A 12789-nucleotide genomic window follows, 5' to 3' on the forward strand; every position below is an offset into this window, starting at 1 on the left:
TCATGGAATAGATTCTCTATTTCCATTTGTACACTTTAATCTCATATTAACTTGCCAAAAAAGTTACTTGGAGATCTCCATTATTTAGGCTAGAGAAGATCAACATTATGGTATACTGAGATGTGCTCTTCTGGTGCTAATAGTGATGTAACTTCTAACAGTTCAGAGTGGTGTATGAGTCTTTTTGTGAAAAAACTGTTTCCATAAAGCTGATTAGAAAAGGGAGTTATCTAAATATGTTTTATTATTGTGTTTGATGCTGAAGCTATTGGACATTAGTGATATTCATTAAATGCACAATAAACGATCCTATTCAGTAGCCTTAAATGACTCAAGTTTAGCAAAGCGCCATTCCAATTATTTTTATGCTGATTATACAGAGGCTCTCGATTTAGAAATAAGGATTGATTCCTGACTGATAATAAACTTAACCTATTAACTTTGTCTTTTATTTGGCTCTTTTAGATTCTATTCGAACCACTAATCTAGTTTCCCTACCCATCTTTTATGAGAGAAAATAATTTCAAAGGTGAAAACAATCTGCACAAATTATTGATACTTTTCAGTACCGCACTTCCTGAAAATGAACTGATGTATTTTTAAAACTGGAAAAAGTATTATATAATCATAAGCTTACAGGAAAGAGAGGACAGTTTTCCCGAGCTGCTGCTTGGTTCAAAACAGGAAGAGTTGGTACCTCTTGAACAGAGCTATTTCAGGTAGACTCCCCAATGGGCCTGGCACAAGAATGATGACCATCTGTTCTCATCTTCAGACAAATCACATTGTCAACCTTTAGCAAAACTGTTAGGTTTTCCTTCCTGTGGGAATGTTGTAATGATTGCCCTGGACTAATAACTGCATTAATAATATTAAATTTAATAATTACTATACGCCTGTCTTCTGTCAAATAGTGTGCCCTGAAACAGCCACTAGCATCTAGTGGCCCTGCGTGAAAGTTTTGCCATATTCTTTACTTAACATGAACTTGAGGAAGATTTAAACCTAGCTAGTCTTAACTGTAGTGCTAAAGACAAATGTCGGTGAGCTCTTACCTTGAAAACATGAAAACAAAGTCATATTCTTAGCGCACTAGTTAGATTCTGCTGTCTGTCAGAACTTGAGAGACAATGGCATAAATTAACAATTTGTTTTATTTTTTAATTTTCTCTGAAGCTATGGTCTCACTCGCTATTCTGCTAAGAATGACACGTTTCCACAAAGAATGAGGTACATATGTTTATATTTTTGTTTTAAATGAAAAGTAAAGCGGAACCAATATTTGCTATATATTTCTGCTATCTGAAATATATTCTACTCAATCCTACCAGTATATGCATTCCTAGGAACACATCTTTTAGCACAGTGCTTCGTGATTAATTGTGATAAATTCAGCCATTCACATTCTGGTTTCGAGATAGTCAACAAAATTTTCAGTTAAAACAGTGCTGGGCAATAAATCCTCTAGATTTTTCATCATGCTTTGAATATCATTTAATTGCTAGAACTAAACATTAAAGCTTCACATAGCAACAATAGGAAACCCCAAAGAAATGGTATTTTAATTTCCTTTCACTGCATCATATTAGCCCTCACAATGGAAAACTCCACACAGAAGAGGCGATGATGCAATCAATTTAACTGGCTACCTTAACAACTATTACAGGAACAAGTCTCTGGACAAAGAGTGTTAAATCATGCCCTCATCACTATGCAGGGTGCAAGTTATTCTTGACTTTGCTCAGTTGAATGTCAAATGGAAAAAATGAGATTATTCTATTGATTCATGTTAATTTTTCAGCAATGGTCTATTTAGTGAATAAAGTAAGTGCCTTTTGCCTAAGACAAACATCAAGTCAGTGCAATTATTGGAGGTATCAAGAGATTGTACTAATGTGTTTCATGCTTCGGAGGCTACATCTGCCAAAAATTCATAGCAATCAATCAGCATTTTCCTGCTGCATTTCATATCTTAACCCATTGGGGGTAATTATTGTGAGCGGGATTTCCTTTTTTTAGATGAAATTGTTTGGTATATTGATTAACCTATTGTTCCTTTGTGACTGCTTTATACACAGCTAAAATATTAAAACTTCTATATGTGACTTTTCCCTTCCTTATAGAAAAATGTATCCCACTTGAGGCAGTGTAACACAATTCACTACTTTTGAATAGAATCACCTCTCTGTTTGCACTGTTATAATCTACAATTCAGAATTAGAAAGCTCAACAACAGAATAAAAAATGAGTAAATCATTTATTTTTCGTCCCAGACAGATTTTTGCCTTGATTCTGTATGGGCTCTTGATTGTCACTGAGGGTTTCCCAGACTCAGGTATAACTGTGAGAGATGCTTCTCAGTTCACTGCAATAGGTGGATACAAAATGACATCATAACTGTTAGCTGTTTGTAGCAATAATTTAGACTTAACTGCAAAAATGATGTGCAATTCAATGAACGTTCTTAAGGAAAGAACAAAAGTGAATCAAAGACACATTGGACTTTTCTATTTTGAGAACGTTTTTACTTTAATTAATTAATTAATATTACTGGTCCCCCCACTTAGAAGTTCTTCACCTTCCACCCCTTTGCTTCTGACAGGACACTCCACTTCTCAACCCGGCCATTTTTCTTTTCAGGGGGTGTGTTTCCTACCTCTCAAACAGGGCAGGGCTAAGAGAAAGCATTTAAATGCATTTATTAGGACTTTGATGTCAGAATGGCAGCAACCATAGTCTATCTTTCTAAAGAATGGTAGAAAATTATTTATAATCCAGGTATTTCTATTTTTTTTATTGGATATATTTCTTTATTAACATTTCAAATGTTATTCCCTTTCCTGGTTTCCTGTCCATAAGCCCTTATTTCCTCCCCTCCCCCACAAGGCTGTTCCCCCATTCACACCCCTTACCAACCCCCACTGGGGGTTCAGCCTTGGCAGGACCAAGGGCTTCCCCTTCCACTGGTGCCCTTATTAGGCTATTCTCTGCTACCTATGCAGTTGGAGCCCAGGGTCAGTCCATGTTTAGTCTTTGGGTAGTAGCTTAGTCCCTGGAAGCTCTGGCTGGTTGGCATTGTTGTTCTTATGGGGTTGCAAGCCCCTTTAACTCTTTCAATCCAGACATTTCTAGTTGTCACGATTAAGTCAAACAATATCCTGCAGTCGTGTTTGGTTTGGACAGCACAATATGTTTTAATGTGGTTTACATTTAAAAGATATAATAATTTATACAAAACAACTAGATTTTCAGATTATAATTGAGAAATTATTAGAATATCTGGCAATCCAGAGGCCCCAGCAATACACCTAAAACTGAGTAACAGAACCCTACAAGTCCCGAGGTTCTTCAGATGCCTTCCTAGAAGTGCTTTGGTTTCTGAGCTTTCAACTTTTATCATATTTTACTTGTGAAAATGTTTTTTTTTCTGAAATCCATCATCTTAAGAAATGAAATGCCTGCAGAGAAAAATAGAAGGATCTCAGTAAGATTCCTACATTTATACATGTTTGAAAGGGAGATCCAAACTCAGACTGGTCTCTTTTATGCCAAGTATGTATAATATCATTGACCAGTCCCTTAAACCCCAGACCTTTTCCCTTTAATACAAACAAAATGCCCAATCATTCAAAAAATTGGGTTGGTCTATCAATAAATATACGATATTTTGAGTGTAAAAACAAATTTTAAAATATGATCAGAACCATACTGGAAATATTTATCAGAGTATTTCTCTAAATTTTAAAATAGATTTTAGAGATTGGAAGACAAATGAAATTCAGTGTATAATATAGTGGCTTTAAATGGGTATAGGCATAAAGACAGGTCATTGTGTGACTTATCTTTACCCTGGGAGCTACCATAAGGACAGCCTGGCAAGAAGTGCCCACTAGTGCAACCATAGCATTAATGTCAGAGAAATCACCAACCATTTTCTGAATGGGTTTAAGACGCACTCCACAAATTGAAATGCATACCTGGCACTACCAGCAGGCTCAAAAGCTTGTAGCAAGACAGACAGGTCTGTGCAGGAAAGACTATTGCTATCATCTTTCTAAATAAACATAATATTGAACCAAGTCCTAATGACCAGTCATTATGTCTATATATTAGCATATCCTTCTTTCCCATTTAACATGGAGTTAATCCTTGGCATTGATTAGATATATCTAAAGCACTGGGAATAGAAAGGATATGTTTTAATTCAATAAACAATGAAAAAAGTGAACTTCCTACACCTACATTACAAAAGTTTAATCAGTGTCATAAATGCATCAATTAAATACCTTAATAAAGTTCAGTAATTTAATTGTCCAGTGGAATCTTGTGTGTGTGTTTATATCATGAACTTTATTATCAAATTGCTGGATAAAATACTATCTTTTACTAGAAGCAACACACACACACACAAAAACCACACATAAAATGTAAGCATCATCACAAAAATAGATAGTGTTTATTGGCAACATTATATTTTATCATGCTTGGAGAGATAACCATCATCCCTATCCCTGTTTCACCATGAATCTCTTAACAATGTTCTCCTGTGTTTTTTTCTCTCTCTCCTATAGTTAAAGTCAAACTGCAAATTCTAAGGCAAAGTGAGAAGTTTTTTTTTCCCACAGAATATTTCAAGGAGCAGCTATTTATGAGATTAAAAGTTGTTAAGACAAAAGGGAATCAATTGAGAAACAATAAGCCATTATGAACTCTTATAATAATCACATTAGAAATGGAGAAGATTTATTTGACCAAAATAAATACATTTTGTCCCAGTGGTATTAGAAAAGAAAGTAAAGAGCCAGCAAAAAATTAATCTCAATGATTTTAGGAATAAAACCCAAAAGTGTTGAAGGAAAGCATGACTTTCTAATACACACACACACACACATATACATAATATATATATATATATATATATATATATATATATATATATGACATAAAAAGCTTCTTAATGAAACCTCTGCAGGCTCCTTGGAGCACAAATAAATAATTAAAATAGTTTGGTTAGTGTTGACTTTGAGGGAATCAGAAACACATGGATTTGAGAAAAATTCCTTTAGGCCAAACAGATTTTAATGAGTTTAAAAGGCTTTGCAAATGCAAAACATTTGAAAAATGGGGAATATGATGCAGAATATAAAACAGCTCCCATTTTCACTAGATTTTATTACCTAGGACAAGGAATCCACAGTTTCTGCTTTATAACACCATCTTCCCCAAAATCTTTACACAATCATACCAAAAATTGCATGAACTCGTTAGAGTGTCATTTATACAAAATATTTTAAAGATAATATCACAGGGAGACCTTACCTGTCATGTACCTTACATGTCAGGGTACATGCTTAAGGAAAGTGATCATCAATATGCTATAACTCATAATGTTGATTGACGCATTGTAGTTCACATGTTTTAATGACATAGCTTCCTATGGTCTAGCCAAAGAGTGATGTCTGGAAAGGAGAATGACTTGGTCCATGCAGTGAATGCAAGTGGAGCAGTTAAATTATTTAATGATATCTTTTTAATAAATTAACAAAATTTATTTGTGTTTTTTAATATTCCCCAGGGTTTCTTGTTCTCCCCAACCATCTCACCATCTCCGTGTGTGTGTGTGTGTGTGTGTGTGTGTGTGTGTGTGTGTGTGAGTGTGTGTATCTGTGTGTACACATGTGTGTAAAAGCCAGAAGACAAACTTGGATTATTTTACTAAGGAGCTGACCACGTTGATTTACACAGAATTTCTTTCTGGCCTGGGACTTTTCCATTATATTAGGATATGCCAGCATCTTAGTCTACAGAGCTAAGGTTATAAGCATGAACATGGGCTACTTACATGGATTCTGGTCACTATACAATAGTCACCTTCACTCAGGTTTTGTGGGAATCACATTACTATTGAGGGATCTCTCTCTCTCTCTCTCTCTCTCTCTCTCTCTCTCTCTCTCATTATCTTTAATCTTTTTATACAGTACAGTTATTATCCCCTTCCTGTTCTGCCCTCCAATAGTTCCTCATCCCAGTTCTCCTCCCTCATCTCCATAAGGATGTCCTCACACCATCATACCTCCCCACATCCCACCAGGCCTCCACATTCCCTGGGCTTCAAGTCTCTTGAGAGTTAGGTGCGCCTTCTTCCACTGAAGGCAAGCTAGGCTGTCCTCTGCTGTATCTGTCAGGAGCCTCTGACCAGCTCGTGTATGCTACCTGATTGGTGGCTCAGTATTTGAGAGATCTCAGGGGTCCAGATTAGTTGAGACTGATAGTCTTCCTCCTCAACTTCTTGCAGCCTTTTTCTAATTCAACCACTGAGATCCCCAATTTAAATTCATTGGTTGCATGTAAATATATGCATCTGTCTCAGTCAGATGCTTTTTGGACTTCTCAAAGGGCAGCCATGCTAAGCTCCTGTTTGTAAGTACACCATAACATTAATAATACTCGAGGCCTTGGAGCCTCCACTTGATTGGTCCCAATTTGGGCCAGTCATTGGATCTCCTTTCCCTCAGGCTCTTCTTTTTTTCCCTGCAAGTTAAACAAGAAAAATAAAAGAGTGTGTGTGTGTGTGTGTGTGTGTGTGTGTGTGTGTGTGTGTGTGTGTGTGTGTGTGTAGCAGTAGTAAAATACCAAAATAGGAATGTAGAGTGAGCAAGGTATATTTACAGATTAGCCAGAACTCTACTCTAGGAGCCAAATTTGAGGGACAGAGATGTTTACATTAAGTAACTGTCATTAGTCTGGCAACTCACTCCAAGGAAGACAGACATTTTTTAAGAGTAGCATGAATATGAAAATATGGGTTTCCCTTAAACTGAAGTGCTTACATTTACACTGAAAAGAGGGAGGAAAGGGACTCAAGACAGGAGGCTAGACATCTGACTTGAAACTCAGAGCAGGAGTAGAAATAGAAGGACAAACATAAAGGGAAGTTCAAAGCATAGATTTAATGGCAATTAAAGATAATTCCAGAATGGTAACTTTTAAGTGAGATGGTTGAACATATCAGAGGATATATCTCTACAGAGAAATAATGGAAGAATCCAGCTTTTATTAATGATGCAAGGGAGAGTAGAGATATCAGCTTCTGACTTAGATCTTACTGACACTGAGTGATGGATGACTGCATCCTCCTATTCTCATTGCCAAGGACAAAGGTCACCCCTTGGCACATGAATGAATCAGATGTAGACATTCTGCCAGGAATTCTGGGGATCTGTACACCACTGCTTCATCTGGAATAGAGACAGGGACAGAGACTATGTCTCCAGAGCTCAGCAGTGCTTAGGCTTAGACGGGAGTCAGTTCAGGCTTAATTTTTGCATCAGAAAGATTTAAATAGACATAATCTGAACTCTTAACATCTCATACATAAGAAAATCAGATGAAACATACTTCGACATGTACTTTATTTATGGCAGCTAGTGTTGGCTTTAAGTGAGGATATTCATCCTGTAACACCCACATGAGCATACAATGCATTTGGCCACATCAATTCCCAATACTACCTTTCTTATTACCTTTTCTTCTGCTGTTTTTATGTCTTTCCTTCTTGTTTTCACACATGAAGTGAAAACACAGTGTGTGTCTTTGTGAGTTTTGCTCCACTTACATAGTTTGTTAGTCTGAACATCCATTCATTTTTTTCTAAGAACATAATTTTCTTTTGTTTGTCGGAATAAAAGTATTTTGTACATAAATATCACATTTATTTGATCTATTCATTCATTGCTGGACACCTATAAATCAGTGAACCTAAATTAGACAAAATGTAAAGAAACATTAATGGAGTGTTTTTCCTGTTGTTATTGATGTTTTGGATAATTGCTATTTTCTGGAAAGAAGAGGCCAGCATCCATTTGAAAGATAGGGCTACATAGTAGGCAGAAATATGAAATAAGCAGAAGACTATTGGTTCCAGGAACTCTATGTTGTTCAATTCTATAAGCACCTGCTATTACAGGTTGTGATTGTGTAATATATTTTTATTAATCATTTTATTTGTTTACATTTCAAATGATATCCCACTTCCCAGTTTCCCCTCCACAAACCCCCCATTCCATGTCCCCTCTACCTCCATTCCTTTGCCTCTATGAGGGAGCTCCTCCTCACTCATCAACTTTGTCTTCATTGCTCTACAATCCCTACATACTGGAGCATCAAGCCTCCACTGGACCAAGGGCCTCCCATCCCACTGATGCCAGAAAAGGTCATCCTTTCCTATATATGCGGTTGGAGCCATGGGTCCCTCCATGAGTATCATCTGGTTGGTGGTTTAGTCACTGGGAGCTCCGGGGGAGCTGGTTGGTTGATACTGTTCTTCCTATGGGGTGGCAGTCCCATTTAGTTCCATCAGTCCTTCCCCTAGCTCTTCAGTTGGGATCCCTGTGCTCAGTACAATGATTGACTGTGAGTATCTGCATCAATATTAGTCAGGTGCTGTCAGAAACTCTCAGCAAACAGCCATACCATGTTCCTGTCAGCAAGTGCTTCTTGGCATTAGCAATACTGTAGGGGTTGGTGTCTGCATATCAGATGGACCCGTTGATGGGACAGTCTCTGAATGGCCTTTACTTCAGTCTCTGTTCCATTTTTTGCCCCTGTCTTTCCTTTGGACAGGAACATTTCTGGGTTAAAATTTCTGGGATGGGTTGGTAGCTCCATTCCTCAACTGGGGTCTGTGGTTATCTATTGGAGGTGGTCTCTACAAGTTTTATCTGCCCTTTTTTGAATATTTAAGCTAAAGTTATCTCAGTTGGGTCCTGGGAACCTCTTGCTTTCTTGGCATCTGGAAATTTCTAGTGGCTACCCTGAGTTCCTATTGCTACATATTTCTCTTCAATTTTCTGACCCTCTGTACTCCTCTCCTGTCCCTTCTCATGCCTGATAATGCCCCTCCCCTTTTCTTGCCCATTCTCTCTTTCTCCAAGGCCCCTCCCACCCTCAACATCCTGTGACTATTTTGTTTGCTCTTCTATGTAGGCTTGAAGCATCTACACTTGTATCTTCATTCTTCTTGAGCTTCATATGATCAGAAAACTGAACAGACGTGCGTAATAGTGGAGAATGGGAACCGAGGGTAGCCACCAGAAAGGTGAACTATAGAGACCATATCCAGATGTGAGGCACTGCTCCTGGTTGAGGGATGGGGCCTCCTGCCCACCCCCAAAATTTTAACCCAATGTTGCCCCTGTCTAAAGGATATACAGTGGCAAAGGGTGAAAAAGAGACTGAGAAAGGCCATCCAGAGATATTTTCTTTCTATACACATTATTGTTTGAACTTTGTCAAAGATCAAGTGTCATAGGTGTGTGGGTTTATTTCTTGGTCTTCAATTCTATGCCATTGTTTGACCTTTCTGTCTCTGTAACAATACTATGCAGCTTTTTGTTTGTTTGTTTGTTTGTTTGTTTGTTTGTTTTTTATTAGTAATGCTTTGCAGAACAGCTGGAGGTCCAGGATGGTGATTGCCCCAGAAGTTCTTTTATTGTTGAGAATTGGTTTTGCTGTCCTGGTCTTTTTATTATTCCATGTGTGGTTGAGAATTGTTCTTTCTATCTCTGTGAAGAATGTAGTTGGAATTTTGATGGGATTGTATTGAATCTGTACATTGCTTTTGGTAACATGGCAATATTTACTATGCTAATCCTGCCAATCCATGAGCAGGAAAGATTTTTCCATCTTCAGAGGCCTTCTTCAATTTCTTTTTTCCAGGAACTTGAAGTTCTTGTCCTACAGATCTTAAACTTGCTTGGTTAGAGTTACACCAAGATATTTTATATTATTTGTGATTATTTGTGAAGTGTGTTGTTTCCTAATAGAGAATGATACAAAGAATCAAGGACACTAAGAACTAGTCCTTCAAGAAAATCAACAAATACATAAATCCTTAGCCAAAGTAACTAAAGAACACGATGCAATATCCAAATTAACAAAATCAGAAATGAAAAGAGGTCATAACAACAGACATTAAGGAAATTTAAAAAAATCATCAGATCTTACTACAAAAACCTGTACTCAACAAAACTGGAAAATCTAAATGAAATGTATGATTTTCTGTACGGATACCATGTACCAAAGTTAAATCTGGATCAGGTAAACTATCTAAACAATTATCTAAATAGTCCCATGACTGCTAAGGAAAAAGGAGTCTCATTAAAAGTCTCTCAACAAAAATCAAAACAAAACAAAACAAGCAAAACACCCCCAAAACCAAAAGAACCAGGGCCAGATGGTTTTTGTACAGAATCCTATCAGATGTTCAAAGAAGACCTGGTACCAGTGCTTCTCAAAGTATTCCACAAAATAGAAAGAAAAGGATAATTACATAGTGTATTCTATGAAGCCACAGTTACTCTGAACCTAAACCACACAGTGACCCAACAAAAAAGGGAACTTCAGACCAATTTTGGTTATGAATATTGACGCAAAACTATTCAATAAAATTTTGACAAAACAAATCCAAGAACACTTCAACACCCTCCTTCACCATGATCAAGTAGGCTTCATCCTATGAATAGTTCAATATTCATCATAATAATTCACTATATAAACAAACTCAAAGATAAAAGCATATGTTCATCTAAATAGATGCTGAAAAGCCTTCAGAAATTATAGCACCCTTCATATTGAAAGTTTTAGAGAATGCCAACCAACCAGAGCTTCCAGGGACTAAGCCACTACCCAAAGACTATACATGGACTGACCCTGGACTCTGACCTCGTAGGTTGCAATGAATATCCTAGTAAGAGCACCAGTGGAAGGGGAAGCCCTGGGTCCTGCTAAGACTGAACCCCTAGTGAACTAGACTGTTGGGGAGAGGGCAGCAATGGGGGGGAGGGTTGGGAGGAACACCCATAAGGAAGGGAGGGGAGGGGGATGTTTGCCGAAACCGGGAAAGGAATAACACTCGAAATGTATATAAGAAATACTCAAGTTAATAATAAAAAAAAAAAAAAAAGAAAGTTTTAGAGAGATCAGGAATCTAAGGTACTTACCTAAATATCATAAAAGCAGCATGCAGGAAACCAACAGCCAACATCAAATTAAATGGAGAGAAACTTGAAGCAATCTCACAAAAATGAAGGAGAAGACAAGGCTTCCTGTCCTCCCCCTATTTATTCTATATGGTACTCGAAGTACTAGGTAGAGCAAGTAGAAACAAAAAGAGGTCAAAGGGATACAAAATAGAAAAGAAGTTGTCAAGGTATCACAATTTGAAGATGATGGGATAGTATACATTAGAAACCTCACAAATTCTACCAGAGCACTCCTACAGCTAATAGCTTCATCGAAGTAGCTGAATCTGAAATTAACTCAAACAAATCAGTAGCCATTCACCATCCAAAGGTTAAAAGGGCTGAGAAAGAAATTAGTGAAAAACACTTATATAGCTTCTTTAAAGTATCATTTTGTTATGTGCCCAATCAAACTTAAATTTTAGACTCATGTGTTATATTTATAATACTCATGTATCTGGTACTGCTTGGCTATTGCCTTTCATCTTAGTTACAGACTTCGGGTGTTAAATAAGCTTTCCAAGGTTTTAAGAAAGTGTGTAAATAAAATCTGAGTTAACACGCAGCTAGTGGGATTGGACTCCAGTCCATTCTTGTGGCTAATGTATTTTCTTGCTTATGGAAGCTTAACAGTACCTTCCTTGATTCTGACTTCTTTTCAACAACTAATAAACCTGACACATCATGGCAGAAGCTGAATAGGCATTCATTTGAAGACAATATGCAACCACATATGTGTGTGTTGCTGAAATACTTATGTTTTTTAATACATACTGATAAATTCTTGTAAGAAGAATATAATATCCTGAAGCAAAAATAATTCTTAAAGTAGTTTCCATAGAAATTTAAATTTTAAAAACAAAAGCAGCAGCTGCTTGGTCTAGCAGTGCCCAGCATTTGCTAGTAGGATCCAAAGTACGTCTTTCTTACAAGATTGAATAATACCTTGTCAACTAGGCTGCCTCAAGACATTAGGAGACATAAAGGATGTCTCAGTGGTATATTTTGTTTCATGATAAATGAAAAATTTAAATAACACTTGAAACATAGAAGTCTTCTGAGAGAGATCTTTCTTGTTAAAACTGTCACCAAGTTCACCTTGAAACCCTCACCAGTAAATTTAAGATTTTGAAGTATGTGTCATCGGATGTATTTATTCTATAAAAGAAATGTCTAGTTAACATTTATACAAAGCTGAAATTTGCTTCTTTATATACAGAAGTAAAGAAAATGAACAAATTGTTTATATTTTTGTTTAATGGCTCATATTAGGTTTGGAACAGATCACTTTTGGGAACATCTCTGTAGCAAAAGTCCAGAGGGAAATATATAAGTGAAACAGTAATTGTATCCCAAAATTAACACAGTGAGTTCATTCAGAAGAGGTGAGCAGTATTTGCCTAAGGGCTGTAGTGGAAATATCCCAAGTGGCATTTCAAGTTACCTTATTGGCCAAAGATATTGTTTTTGTCCAACCCTCCCTCAAAATAGTAATGTATCCTCCCTACATGTCCAGAGTGTAACTGAGCCATGAACATGCATTCTGTTTACTATTTTATGTACAAACAACTGTTCTGTCTTTTGAAATACATGTTTAATCCTAAACACAAACTTTGAAGACTAAAGAATTTGTACTAATTTTGAAAAAAAAAACATAAAACAAAAAACTAATGTTCTTTCTCAAGAATCTTGAATGATACCAAAATTGCCCTAAGCTTTATTTTATCATTCTTCATGGCCCTGTCCGAGGCATGGGTCCTCTAACATT

Source organism: Rattus rattus, chromosome 8, assembly GCF_011064425.1.
Source record: "Rattus rattus isolate New Zealand chromosome 8, Rrattus_CSIRO_v1, whole genome shotgun sequence".
NCBI classification, from domain to species: Eukaryota; Metazoa; Chordata; class Mammalia; order Rodentia; family Muridae; genus Rattus; species Rattus rattus.